The 15,035-nt window shown below is 40.5% G+C and overlaps 1 protein-coding gene across 3 annotated transcripts in view; it reads left to right on the top strand.

Annotated features, from left to right (window-relative positions):
- Window positions 1–15,035, top strand: part of SUCLG1 (succinate-CoA ligase GDP/ADP-forming subunit alpha) — a 43,308-nt gene that overhangs the window by 990 nt on the left and 27,283 nt on the right. The window lies entirely within an intron of this gene.

Below are 15,035 nucleotides of genomic sequence, written 5' to 3'. Positions count from 1 at the left end.
CACATCAGGGTTTGAAATCTGGCTAGTCCCTTTTCAGTCTGTGTAATAACCCTGGACACTTTTCTTAATCTGTTTTTCAGTGTTTCCAATCACATGAAAATATTAACACATCAGTGAGCCTGAAGCACCATCACTTGTAAGGTGGACCATTATTTTGTTTACCACTAACAATGAAAAACGATTGCTTATTAAAATTGTGACACACCAGTGGTTGTCACATGTATCCTGGTTTTTTAAAAAGTGAAAAAAAATGTGCGTTTTAGCAATGATGATGTACAGGATGATCTGGGTTCACTGCAGAATAAGTGGAGCAATTTATATAAAGCATCTCGCATGTAATAAAGTTAGTTTTCTTTTTCTGGTTTGTTCTTAATTCTGCTTGTACTGAGTATTTTATGAGACTTAATTCCTTTCTTGAGAAGATTACATTCTAAAAGTGTGCATTGATGAGTGTGCACTCAATAGCTAACACTTAGTTGCCGATCACTTGAGGACAAAGGTCTGGCTAGATAATGTTAGCAAGTATGAAATAGTTGGTTTGTTTGGTAAAGCTTTCTGGAGATTCTTGAGGGTGTTGTAGGCAGAAGGACAAAAAGAATTCGTTATACCCAGTAATCACTCAGGTCAATAGAGTTTGAGCACCAAGAATGAAGTATACTGAATATGGTTTTAAACCAGCTTAATTTGAATAGATAGTGGCTTAGAATGTAGAAGACCAGGTGTGCAGCACAACCACTGTGGTGGGAAACCCCAGGAAGAAGTTGCCCACCTGTGTCTTTCACTTCTGTGGTCTTGCTAGTCTGAGGTTCTGCAAGATCCTAGCCTCAGGTAGGTCTGCTGTCTAGAAAAATCTAGAGAATAAAGGAAGAGTGTCTAAAAGATCTAGCTCCTTACTCCACCCTTAGCAGAACTCTCAATCCTCTTCCCACAAAAGTGGAAGTTCATTCTTAGACTCCCAGGATCACTTGGCTTTAGAGTGACCATCTGGTTAAGTTTTGTTATTGGAGTGGGCTTGAATTATCCAAGTCGTGTGATTAACTTGTTATTAAGGGTCTGAGATCTAAACCAAGATATATTTTGTATCAAGAGGGGTTATGGACAACAATGTTTAATGTATAAACACCTCTAAATTCACAAAACTCTAACTCCTATTTCCCACGCCACATTTCTGAGCCCATTTTCACTCCCACTAGAAAAATAGCAGCTCCAACATCACCTTGCAAACTTTTTTTTTAAAAGGGGCCAGAAATTATTTAGACTGTGAAGCTAATAGAGCTGCAGATGTTAGGGAATTTTGTTCCCTCTGTTAAGTTTAAACTTATGGTATGTTACTTGCTGAAGGTCATAGTGTTGCAATATTGATTAGAGTTAACAGCAGCAACAACAAAAAACTCAAGTGAACACTGGTAGTTGCCTTCCAGAGCCCTGTTTTACTTAAAAGCTTATGAAAAAAGGAAAAGGGGCCTGGCGCGGTGGCTCATGCCTGTAATCCCAGCACTTTGGGAGGCTGAGGCGGGTGGATCACAAGGTCAGGAGTTCAAGACCAGCTTGGCCAAGATGGCGAAACCCCATCTCTACTAAAAATACAAAAATTAGCCAGGCGTGGTGGCAGGCACCTGTAATCGCAGCTACTCAGGAGGCTGAGGCAGGAGAATTGCTTGAACCCGGGAGGTGGAGCTTGCAGTGAGCTGAGATCGTGCCACTGCACTCCAGCCTGGGCGACAGCGTGAGACTCTCAAAAAAAAAAGGAAAAGGATCCAGTTGAAGTGGAGAGAGAAAATACAATGAAAAATGAGAAAGATTTCTTCCATGAGAAAGTTTAAGGATTTCATAAGCACCCTTGAAGTTGAAATAGTGACGTTTTAAGAGAAGCATAAAGTAATGCAAGGTCTTTTTAAAACTGGTCAGTAGTTTCTGTAACTTGAATCTTTTAGAGTAAATAGGGAATAAGAGCCAGTATTTTTGAACCTCAGAATTTTGGTATTTTAATGCCAGAAAGTAAAGCTTAAAACCCAACTGGTCCCAAACCTTTGTACGGCAGATGAGGAAATCCCGAAAGTTCCCAGTGAGTATCAGAAAGGGTACTAGCACCCAGGTCTTCTGACTCTGCAGTATCCTTTCCACCAGCATGTACCATGTGATAATTTAAGCTGCTTTCTTCGAAGCTCTGATTTTTTTTTTTTTTGGCAGCCTCAGTGATGTATTGAGAAGGTGACTATTCTGCTCAAAGGTGTTGCCTTCCTTTTCCCTGTGTTTACCAAGTGTGTAGGCCTGTTTTTAGAATCAGAGATGCATTTAAAGTGTAGTTTGGAAAAGGAGACACTCAACAGTGATGTTTTGGATACTAGTATCTGTTGCCATTGCATCTAACAACCAAATCTTTATTTCAGAAATACAAAATAGCTTTGATTCAAATGTACCAATGTAGCCATGAGAAAGTGATTTGATTTTCTGACATCAAATTTGTTTTTCCATAGAAATGTAATTGAGAATGTTAAAAATAATTTCTGTTGAGTGCAGGGTAACAATTTCATTTCATCAAGGGACTGGCATGCCATAGACCCACATTTTTTTTTTTTTTTTTGAGATGGAGTCTCGCTCTGTCCCCCAGGCTGGAGTGCAGAGGCGCCCTGTCGGCGCACTGCAAGCTCCGCCTCCTAGGTTCAGGCCATTCTCCTGCCTCAGCCTCCCGAGTAGCTGGGACTACAGGCACCCACCACCAAGCCTGGCTAATTTTCTTGTATTTTTAGTAGAGACGGGGTTTCACTGTGTTAGTCAGGATGATCTCAATCTCCTGACCTCATGATCCGCCCACCTCAGCCTCCCAAAGTGCTGGGATTACAGGCGCGATAGACCCACGTTTTTTTACATTATAACATTTCTTACGTTAGGATGTGTCTTATTATTGATATATATGTAATTTTTTTGAGACAGAGTTTTGCTGTTGTTGCTCAGGCTGGAGTACAATGGCACAGTCTCAGCTCATGGCAACCTCTGCCTGCCGGGTTCAAGTGATTCTCCTGCCTCATCCTCCCGAGTAGCTGGGATTACAGGCATGTGCCACCATGCCCTGTTAATTTTGTATTTTTAGTAGAGATGGGGTTTCTCCATGTTGGTCAGGTAGGTCTCAAACTCCTGACCTCAGGTGATCTGCCCACCTCATTTTTTCTTTTTTACCAGTAATTAATAGTACGTCTTAAAAATCATTGGTGTGTTATATTTGATGAAATATGGTACTTACAGCTTATTAAACTTCACTTGTAAGTCAATATTAAATGAATATATAATTTAACATTTGAATAGTGGGTTGTTTGGAGTTTGGGGGTAAGTGGCTGCTAGCTAGTCTGCTGTATTATAAGGTCCTGTAGGTGTAGACTGCAATAGCCTGTGTCTTTTTTTTTTGAGACGGAGTCTCGCTCTGTCACCCAGGCTGGAGTGCAGTGGCCGGATCTCAGCTCACTACAAGCTCCGCCTCCCAGGTTTACACCATTCTTCTGCTTCAGCCTCCCGAGTAGCTGGGACTACAGGCGCCCACCACGCCTGTGTCTTACATATGCATAATGCATATGGTTAATAAGTGTGCATTTGTTAAATTCATGAGTACATTAATGAATAAATGTTTACCAGGGACACAGTTTGAGAGGTGAGTTGAAGGAGTATTGAATATTTCATGAATAAAGCCTCGGGTTATTGGTTAGGGGCATGGTACTGGTCATACAAGGCCCATGGTTTGAGTCCTACCCTGGGCAGGTGCTCTTTGACCATACATTGCATCATTCATCCCATCAGCCATCTTATAAATCATGTGGTTACTATTATGGTGAAGAAGACTAGTATGTGGCTGACAGGTACAAATCTATCACCCCCGTTGAAAACACATCTCTCTCAGATTAATCAGCCTCTTTCCTTCATTGTCTTTATTACAGTTTGTACTGTTGGTAGTTTTGTTTTTCTTTGTGTAATGTTTAGCTCCTTTACAGGGCAGGAAACTTCACATGGGTAGGACCCTGAGCCTGTCTTGTTCACCTGTGAATCCCTAGCACCTGACAGATAGCCTGTCACAGTAAACATCTCAAAGCAGTTTGGTCTACTCATTCTGCATCGGTAATAATAATGATAATAAAATAGCTCTTAGGGATATAACACTTGCTCTATCCTAGGCACTGTTTTAAATGCTTTATATATTACTAACTCATTTAATTCTCACATCAGCCTGTGAAGTATATACTATTATTGTCCCTGTTTTACAGTGAGGGCTGCGCCTTTACAAATGTATTATATGTTAAAAACTTAGAAGTATATTTGTGCATACTGCACATTATATGTAGACATGGATTAGTATTTTTATAAATAAACATGTAAGATGTGCACAAGGACATGTAGAAAACATTTTTGGCTAGACTTATTTGATTTTAAAATACGAACTATTTTTTCTCTCTTTTTAGGGAAAGATTTGCCTTTGTGTTCATGTAGGGTTGTAAACCCAGTTTTGAAAGTGTACCAGACACTGTGCTACCTGGTGCCAATTTAAGGAGTAATTTCATATTAACATCACAGCCTCCTAGGGGCAGCTGTTATCCCACTTTTAGATGGGAGGACTAAGGCTAAGGGAGATCAAAAGATATGCTCTGGGTTACATGGCTGCTGAAAGGCAGAGCATAAACTCAAGACCAGGCCTGTCTGATTCCTGCGATGATGTTCTCAGCTGCTCCTGGGATGCAGTCCCAAGGTTAAGCTGGACAATTTCTAAGAATCTGAAGATAAGGAGGTGGCCTAGGATGTGACAACTGTAACATTTGCCATCAGAAACTATTCCTGGTGGCCAACCTCACCTTTCCTGCTCTAATATTTAATTTAAAATACTTATTTTCTGCTGGGTATGGTGGTGCATACCTGTAATCCCAGCACTTTGGGAGGCTGAGGCAGGCGGACCACTTGAGGTCAGGAGTTTGAGACCAGCCTGGCCAGCATGGTGAAACCCCGTCTCTACTAAAAGTACAAAAAAATTAGCTGGGTGTGGTGGTGTGGGCATGTAGTCCCAGATACTCAGAAGACTGAGACAGGAGAATCCCTTGAACCCAAGAGGTGGAGGTTGCAGTGAATTGAGATCGCACCACTGCACTCCAGCCTGGGCTACAGAGTAAAACTCCATCTCAAATAATAATAATAATACTTATTTCCTTCTTATTAGTAAAGCTAGGCATCTCATCATATATTGATTTGTAGTTTGTCATCCATTGTGTTTCTTGTTCATGGCCTTTATCAGTTTTTCTCTTAGGCTTTGAGCTCCACTTTTTGCTGGCTATTCCTGTTGCCCAGGTTAATTCCTTGTCTGTTAAATGTTATGAAAACATTCCTCTGGTCTGTCATTGCCTTTAACTCTGCCTATGGTGTGTTTTACTCAGTCTGAATGTTTTCTTTTTTCATGTAGGGAAATATTCAATTTGTATTACTGCTTTTGGGTTTCATTTATTAAAAAAAAATGTTAGCATGGCATTTGTACTAGATTAATGTAGCTTTGGGGACTGCCAGCAGCATTTTAGGGCTGAACTTCCATGCAGTCTCTATATGAATTTTAGAGAAACCTATTATCTTTATATGTACAAAAAAAGATAGAGGGTTCTTTTCCCTCTTTCCTGATACGTGGGAGTTCAAGATTGACTTTTTCCAACTCACTGAAAAAGAAATGAACCTTGTGAAATTTAGCTTGGTGTAAGTGTTTCTTTTGGAGACCCTGTTTCTTGTCCTGTAATTAAGTGAAATGCTTCCCATGCACCTATTGTGTGTAAGGCACTGACCATATACCATAGGAGACGAGATGAATAAGACATGGTCCTGACACTCATGGAGTTTACAGTTAGCAGTGCGAAGAGTATTTAGATGGTACTTGAAATAATCTTGAAATACATTTAAGCTTAGATAATTTCACTTAGAAATAATGTGATAAAGAGAGTAAGGATATGTGTGCACTCAGTAGTGTACTGTGTGATGGTGTTTATTGTATACCACATGAAAGTGTTCATAGCTTCTATTCTTAATCTCAGATCCCTTTTGAAGTCCCCCATTATATTCATAAATCATATATATCATGTGAAGATATGGGAATTCTTCTTTTTTTTTTTTTTTTTTGAGACCGAGTCTCCCTGTGTCGCCCAGGCTGGAGTGCAGTGGCGCGATCTCGGCTCACTGCAAGCTCCGCCTCCCGGGTTCCCGCCATTCTCCCGCCTCAGCCTCCTAGTAGCTGGGACTACAGGCGCCCGCCACCGTGCCCGGCTAGTTTTTTGTATTTTTAGTAGAGACGGGGTTTCACCGTGTTAGCCAGGAGGGTCTCGATCTCCTGACCTCGTGATCCACCCGCCTCGGCCTCCCAAAGTGCTGGGATTACAGGCTTGAGCTACCGCGCCCGGCCGATATGGGAATTCTTGACTGTGTAATGTTTTATTTAAATGTTAATTTATATGGATTAACATAAGTGAAATTCTCAGGAAGTTAAGGACATTAAATCTTTAATTGAAAGGTAAGAGATATTTGCAAGATGGTTTGGCTACCAATGCATGCCTTGTGTTCTAAATTTCACATTAGGAAGTCACTTACTCTAGTAATTTGATGGCTTTGTCACAGAGGTCAGGATTGTATTTAAAACCAAAATATGATTAAGTTGGGTTAAGCAGTGGACAGTGGAAGATTTGCACTGTGAACTAGTTTGCATTCTTCAGCAGAAGCAGAGTAGGCTATTTTTAATTACTTAAGGTATTTGCTTGATAATTTGGGTGGAGAAGAAATTCATTAGGGAAAGAAAGTGTAGAGTCAGTTTGATTTTAATATTTATAGCAGCTAGTGGTTTGCACTCTTTACCAGCCCAAATTAAGGAGAGTGGTGGAAGGATTCTAGGAGGGAAGGTGGGGGTGTGGGGAGTCTGCTTTAGTGGGGAATCTCAAGCCTGGAATTCTGGTTCTTAAATTAGTTAAGGTGGGGAAGAATGAGGAGAATGACAGTGATTTAACATTTGGTGAGTTTTACTTGCAAAAGCATATTTTGCGTTATTTCCATTTGAATGCAAATACAGCAACAAAGAATTTCCTTCATTCTATGATGTCAACAATAGTAAGACTTGTCATTGATTTGATAATAGTATTGCCTCAAATATATCCACCAGTTGTTAGGTGTGTCATGGTAGCATGGAGTGGCAGGAGACTGAGAATTGGTTCTCTCTGGAGTGTGTTACCTCAAGCTGTTGAGGAGGCAGAAATTAAGGTGAGGAGTATTACACCATATAGCTCACCTTCAGGTCCTCCCTACACCCATGACATGTTGGGAAGCATGCTTGATATAAAGGGCCTGGGGTAGGGTGGATTCATCTTCTGGTGTAGGTTGAGTTTCTGGGATTCAAAAGGCATTTGTGGTGATTATGGTATACCGTCATGGCTTGCTGGGCTACTCACGGTTTTCCTCTGGGTTTTAGAGGCTGCTCTGATTGCCAACATTTCTCACTTGGCTGGCCTAACATATTAGAGCGGTATTCTAGAAAAGGAAGCATATGATGGTCCATGATTCCTTGTCTGGATCTCCTGTGACAAGTTAATTCCTACTGTGCAGGTCCAGCTATCAGTTTAGATGATAGGGGCTCAAGTTAGGTAGCATGGGCCAGGGCTGGGACAGAGGTGAAGAAAGTTTTTAGCTGTGGAGCGGTCATAACAGTGGACCAGGAACCAGATGAACCTCTTTCCTTTCTTTAGGAGCTTGGAGATCAAGTTATTGGGAGTTTTAGTAGTGAACTGCTGATAACCTAGGTTTCAATTTGGAGGTAATCTCAATGAGGGATTCATTCCTTAACTCTACCCTCCCCACCGCTCACACATACATAGACGTCTCTACCTTGAATACGTGTGGGGAGTTTACCCCAAATTCCCAAGGCTTTTTTGTTGTTGTTGTTGTTATAGTACTTTACACACTAAGCAGTTATGGCCGACTTTTATATCAGTTCATATAGATTGTGAGTTATTTGAGGGCTGAGACACTGTCATTCGTCACTTTATCCTTGACACCTGACATTATGGCTTGGTATAGGTGCTCCCCAAATGTTGATTGCATCAATGAACGAACTCACATTTCAGTACAGATGATAACCTTGCCTGGCATCATACAGGTTTCTTGTCAGGATGGAATGTGATCAGGAATTTCACTTCCTTGCCGTTGAATACATTTCTTGGATTTGCCTGTAAGATGATGATAGTCTATTAGTTCCAGCTTATCTAGAAGTGGGTCTGTATGAACCTAGGCCTGGTGTGTAGATGGGGAGATCACATATGCGTGAGTGCACACACATCTACACCTATGCATTAGAAGTTTCCCAAGATTTACTTCATTAGATGCTGTAGGCTGTCAGGGGCATTGCACAAACTGAGTAATACTAAAAGGCCAGGGGATTGGGAGGTGAGCTGCTGTTTATCACACTTCTGATACACTTTTTATGAGCATCAAAGATCTGGTGTTGTAAAATCTTGTGCTCCGTAGAATTGATCCAGGAGATCTGGAGTTACTGTGAGAAAGTAGAGATCTTCGTTGGTCTGTTACTGGAGCTGTGCTTTAGGGACACAGACAGACCTGTCTTTTCTCAGGGTGACTTCTGCGCCTTTGGAAGGAGAAGTGAATTGTCTGATCTATGTTAAGTTAGTGAATATAAGAGTACTTGTGCAGAACCAAACTTTACCCATAAAAAGTATTTTATATGAACAAGTAGGGACTCCAGATATCCTGATCACAACATCTGATCTTATAATCAAATCTTCTACCTTCTGGTCTGAAAACATATGATATGATAATGATATGATATGATATATGAAATGGTATGAGCCTTTGTTGAAGATTCAATGGGAGAGACTGGTAAAGCCGGTTCTTCCACTAGTCGGGAATTGTAGCAGGGTAGGAAAGGGTGTAGCTTCTACACAAATATCATGGTTGTAGGTGTTCAGCTGGGAGAAGTGGGAGCCAAGGGCAAGGATGGGTCTGGAGTGCAGCACTGGCGAGGGTGGGCTGTGCTGCACAGTTCAGTAGGGACAGTCTCAGGCCATAAATCCCTGCTGTGTCCACTGGCCTAGAGTCAGATGCTTAGCTGTGACTGCTGTGCCAGAACTTGATCTGCAAAGCCCATGGCCCCTTGTTGATCACAGTCTCGTCTGAGAAAGCTGTCTGTTACATAGCAGTTCTTTGTGTGTACCAAATGTTATCCAGGTGGTAAGGGCTAAATCTGGGCCTGTCTCTTCCCTGGAGGTGTAATGGATTCCAGATACTTCTGCCAGAAGCAGATGTTGTTGCTCTTTCAGTTATGGCATGTGAGGTCAGGACTTAGGTGGGCATGAGGCAGTGATTTAAGGCAGAAAGCATGGAGTGGACTCTGGGCATATATGTGATAGGTGTTCTTTTTTTGTTGTTCAATAGAGATTACTCCTTATGTTCTTTTCTTGGGCTGGCTTCATGGACTACCACAATGATAGGTAGAAGGCCTAGCTACTTTGAAAGGGCCAGGGATGGGCCACAGAGAAGTCAGGTTGGTAGTATTAATGGACGTTTAGAAGGTAGCCCACAGTTTTAAGTCATCTATGTTCCTCCTCCTGTTTTTTGAAATGTGAGGAGCTGGTTGTAGTAACTACTTAGATTTCTCCATTAATTTCCCTTTTAGGTAGGTTGCTTCAATAACCTAGGTTTGTTTTTTAAAACAAGCTTTTTCCTCTCTTGTCTACTTGCCTATTTATTTTGTTTTCCCTGTTTCTTTTATACATGAGTTCATATCGGAAGAGATTAAGTGATTTTTGATTGTATTTTAGATAAGTTTTATCCTATGACTTAACATTTAATATGTTGTTCCTACTAGAGAATAAGTTGCTGAGCAATTTTTACTTGTATTCCTGACAAAGTTTGCCTCTTAGCTTACCTATTTTTTTAAAATTAAATTTTTTATTATACTTTAAGTTCTAGGGTACATGTGCATAACGTGCAGGTTTGTTATATATGTATACTTGTGCCATGTTGGTGTGCTGCACCCATCAACTCGTCAGCACCCATCAACTCATCATTTACATCAGGTATAACTCGTAATGCAATCCCTCCCCCCTCCCCCCTTCCCCTTCCCCATGATAGGCCCCGGTGTGTGATATTCCCCTTCCCGAGTCCAAGTGATCTCATTGGTCACTTCCCACCTATGAGTGAGAACATGTGGTGTTTGGTTTTCTGTTCTTGCAATAGTTTGATGAGAATGATGGTTTCCAGCTGCATCCATGTCCCTACAAAGGACACAAACTCATCCTTTTTTATGGCTGCATAGTATTCCATGGTGTATATGTGCCACATTTTCTTAATCCAGTCTGTCACAGATGGACATTTGGGTTGATTCCAAGTCTTTGCTATTGTGAATAGTGCTGCAATAAACATACCTGTGCATGTGTCTTTATAGCAGCATGATTTATAATCCTTTGGGTATATACCCAGTAATGGGATGGCTGGGTCATATGGTACATCTAGTTCTAGATCCTTGAGGAATTGCCATACTGTTTTCCATAATGGTTGAACTAGTTTACAATCCCACCAACAGTGTAAAAGTGTTCCTATTTCTCCACATCCTCTCCAGCACCTGTTGTTTCCTGACTTTTTAATGATCGCCATTCTAACTGGTGTGAGATGGTATCTCATTGTGGTTTTGATTTGCATTTCTCTGATAGCCAGCGATGATGAGCATTTTTTCATGTGTCTGTTGGCTGTATGAATGTCTTCTTTTGAGAAATGTCTGTTCATATCCTTTGCCCACTTTTTGATGGGGTTGTTTGTTTTTTTCTTGTAAATTTGTTTGAGTTCTTTGTAGGTTCTGGATATCAGCCCTTTGTCAGATAAGTAGATTGCAAAAATTTTCTCTCATTCTGTAGGTTGCCTGTTCACTCTGATGGTAGTTTCTTTTGCTGTGCAGAAGCTCTTTAGTTTAATGAGATCCCATTTGTCAATTTTGGCTTTTGTTGCCGTTGCTTTTGGTGTTTTAGACATGAAGTCCTTGCCCATGCCTATGTCCTGAATGGTATTACCTAGGTTTTCTTCTAGGGTTTTTATGGTATTAGGTCTAACATTTAAGTCTCTAATCCATCTTGAATTAATTTTCGTATAAGGAGTAAGGAAAGGATCCAGTTTCAGCTTTCTACTTATGGCTAGCCAATTTTCCCAGCACCATTTATTAAATAGGGAATCCTTTCCCCATTTCTTGTTTTTCTCAGGTTTGTCAAAGATCAGATGGCTGTAGATGTGTGGTATTATTTCTGAGGACTCTGTTCTATTCCATTGGTCTATATCTCTGTTTTGGTACCAGTACCATGCTGTTTTGGTTACTGTAGCCTTGTAGTATAGTTTGAAGTCAGGTAGCGTGATGCCTCCAGCTTTGTTCTTTTGATTTAGGATTGTCTTGGCAATGTGGGCTCTTTTTTGGTTCCATATGAACTTTAAAGCAGTTTTTTCTAATTCTGTGAAGAAACTCATTGGTAGCTTGATGGAGATGGCATTGAATCTATAAATTACCTTGGGCAGTATGGCCGTTTTCACGATATTGATTCTTCCTATCCATGAGCATAGTATGTTCTTCCATTTGTTTGTGTCCTCTTTGATTTCACTGAGCAGTGGTTTATAGTTCTCCTTGAAGAGGTCCTTTACATCCCTTGTAAGTTGGATTCCTAGGTATTTTATTTTCTTTGAAGCAATTGTGAATGGAAGTTCATTCATGATTTGGCTTTCTGTTTGTCTGTTACTGGTGTATAAGAATGCTTGTGATTTTTGCACATTAATTTTGTATCCTGAGACTTTGCTGAAGTTGCTTATCAGCTTAAGGAGATTCTGGGCTGAGATGATGGGGTTTTCTAAATATACAATCATGTCATCTGCAAACAGGGACAATTTGACTTCTTCTTTTCCTAACTAATCCCCTTGATTTCTTTCTCTTGCCTGATTGCCCTAGCCAGAACTTCCAACACTATGTTGAATAGGTGTGCTGAGAGAGGGCATCCCTGTCTTGTGCCCGTTTTCAAAGGGAATTTTTCCAGTTTTTGCCCATTCAGTATGATATTGGCTGTGGGTTTGTCATAAATAGCTCTTATTATTTTGAGATATGTTCCATCAATACCGAATTTGTTGACCGTTTTTAGCGTGAAGGGCTGTTGAATTTTGTCAAAGGCCTTTTCTGCATCTATTGAGATAATCATGTGGTTTTTGTCTTTGGTTCTGTTTATATGCTGGATTACGTTTATTGATTTGCATATGTTGAACTAGCCTTGCATCCCAGGGATGAAGCCCACTTGATCATGGTGGATAAGCTTTTTGATGTGCTGCTGGATCCGGTTTGCCAGTATTTTATTGAGGATTTTTGCATCGATGTTCATCAGGGATATTGGTCTAAAATTCTCTTTTTTTGTTGTGTCTCTGCCAGGCTTTGGTATCAAGATGATGTTGGCCTCATAAAATGAGTTAGGGAGGATTCCCTCTTTTTCTATTGATTGGAAGAGTTTCAGAAGGAATGGTACCAGCTCCTCCTTGTACCTCTGATAGAATTCAGCTGTGAATCTATCTGGTCCTGGACTTTTTTTGGTTGGTAGGCTATTAATTATTGCCTCAATTTCCGAGCCTGCTATTGGTCTATTCAGGGATTCAGCTTTTTCCTGGTTTAGTCTTGGGAGAGTGTAAGTGTCCAGAAAATTATCCATTTGTTCTAGATTTTCTAGTTGATTTGCGTAGAGGTGTTTATAGTGTTCTCTGATAGTAGTTTGTATTTCTCTGGGGCCAGTGGTGATATTCCCTTTATCATTTTTTATTGCGTCTATTTGATTCTTCTCTCTTTTCTTCTTTATTAGCCTTGCTAGTGGTCTATCAGTTTTGTTGATATTTTCAGAAAACCAACTCTTGGATTCATTGATTTTTTGGAGGGTTTTTTGTGTCTCTATCTCCTTCAGTTCTGCTCTGCTCTTAGTTATTTCTTGCCTTCTGCTAGCTTTTGAATGTGTTTGCTCTTGCCTCTCTAGTTCTTTTAATTGTGACGTTAGAGTGTCAATTTTAGATCTTTCCTGCTTTCTCTTGTGGGCATTTAGTGCTATAAATTTCCCTCTACACACTGCTTTAAATGTGTCCCAGAGATTCTGGTATGTTGTATCTTTGTTCTCATTGGTTTCAAAGAACATCTTTATTTCTGTCTTCATTTCGTTATGTACCCAGTAGTCATTCAGGAACAGGTTATTCAGCTTCCATGTAGTTGAGCTGTTTTGATTGAGTTTCTTAGTCCTGAGTTCTAGTTTGATTGCACTGTGGTCTGAGAGACAGTTTGTTATAATTTCTGTTCTTTGACATTTGCTGAGGAGTGCTTTACTTCCAATTATGTGGTCAGTTTTTGAATAAATGTGATGTGGTGCTGAGAAGAATGTATATTCTGTTGATTTGGGGTGGAGAGTTCTGTAGATGTCTATTAGGTCTGCTTGCTGCAGAGATGAGTTCAATTCCTGGATATCCTTGTTAACTTTCTGTCTCATTGATCTGCCTAATGTTGACAGTGGGGTGTTGAAGTCTCCCATTATTATTGTATGGGAGTGTAAGTCTCTTTGTAAGTCTCTAAGGACTTCCTTTATGAATCTGGGTGCTCCTGTATTGGGTGCGTATATATTTAGGATAGTTAGCTCTTCCTGTTGAATTGATCCCTTTACCATTATGTAATGGCCTTCTTTGTCTCTTTTGATCTTTGATGGTTTAAAGTCTGTTTTATCAGAGACTAGGATTGCAACCCCTGCTTTTTATGTTCTCCATTTGCTTGGTAGATCTTCCTCCATCCCTTTATTTTGAGCCTATGTATGTCTCTGCGTGTGAGATGGGTCTTCTGAATACAGCAAACTGATGGGTCTTGACTCTTTATCCAGTTTGCCAGTCTGTGTCTTTTAATTGGACCATTTAGTCCATTTACATTTAAGGTTAATATTGTTATGTGTGAACTTGATCCTGCCATTATGATATTAACTGGTTATTTTGCTCGTTAGTTGATGCAGTTTCTTCTTAGCCTCGATGGTCTTTACATTTTGGCATGTTTTTGCAGTGGCTGGTACCAGTTGTTCCTTTCCATGTTTAGTGCTTCCTTCAGGGTCTCTTGTAAGGCAGGCCTGGTGGTGAGAAAATCTCTAAGCATTTGCTTATCTGTAAAGGATTTTATTTCTCCTTCACTGATGAAACTTAGTTTGGCTGGATATGAAATTCTGGGTTGAAAATTCTTTTCTTTAAGAACGTTGAATATTGGCCCCCACTCTCTTCTGGCTTGTAGAGTTTCTGCCGAGAGATCTGCTGTTAGTCTGATGGGCTTCCCTTTGTGGGTAACCCGACCTTTCTCTCTGGCTGCCCTTAAGATTTTTTCCTTCATTTCAACTTTGGTGAATCTGGCAATTATGTGTCTTGGAGTTGCTCTTCTGGAGGAGTATCTTTGTGGTGTTCTCTGTATTTCCTGAATTTGAATGTTGGCCTGCCCTACTAGGTTGGAGAAGTTCTCCTGGATGATATCCTGAAGAGTGTTTTCCAGCTTGGTTCCATTTTCCCCCTCACTTTCAGGCACCCCAATCAGACGTAGATTTGGTCTTTTTACATAATCCCACACTTCTTGCAGGCTTTGTTCATTTCTTTTTCTTCTTTTTTCTTTAGATTTCTCTTCTCGCTTCGTTTCATTCATTTGATCCTCAATCGCTGATACTCTTTCTTCCAGTTGATCGAGTCGGTTACTGAAGCTTGTGCATTTGTCACGTATTTCTCGTGTCATGGTTTTCATCTCTGTCAGTTCGTTTATGGCCTTCTGTGCATTTATTATTCTAGTTATCAATTCTTCTTCTCTTTTTTCAAGATTTTTAGTTTCTTTGTGCTGGGTACGTAATTCCTCCTTTAGCTCTGAGAAGTTTGATGGACTGAAGCCTTCTTCTCTCTTCTCTTCAAAATCATTCGCTGTCCAGCTTTGATCCGTTGCTGGCGATGAGCTGCATTCCTTTGCAGGG

The sequence above is a fragment of the Trachypithecus francoisi genome, unplaced genomic scaffold (genome assembly GCF_009764315.1).
Source record: "Trachypithecus francoisi isolate TF-2019V2 unplaced genomic scaffold, Tfra_2.0 Lachesis_group17, whole genome shotgun sequence".
Taxonomy (NCBI): Eukaryota; Metazoa; Chordata; class Mammalia; order Primates; family Cercopithecidae; genus Trachypithecus; species Trachypithecus francoisi.
The sequence above is the reverse complement of the archived record's forward strand: the minus strand, read 5'-3'. Positions and strand labels throughout refer to the sequence as shown.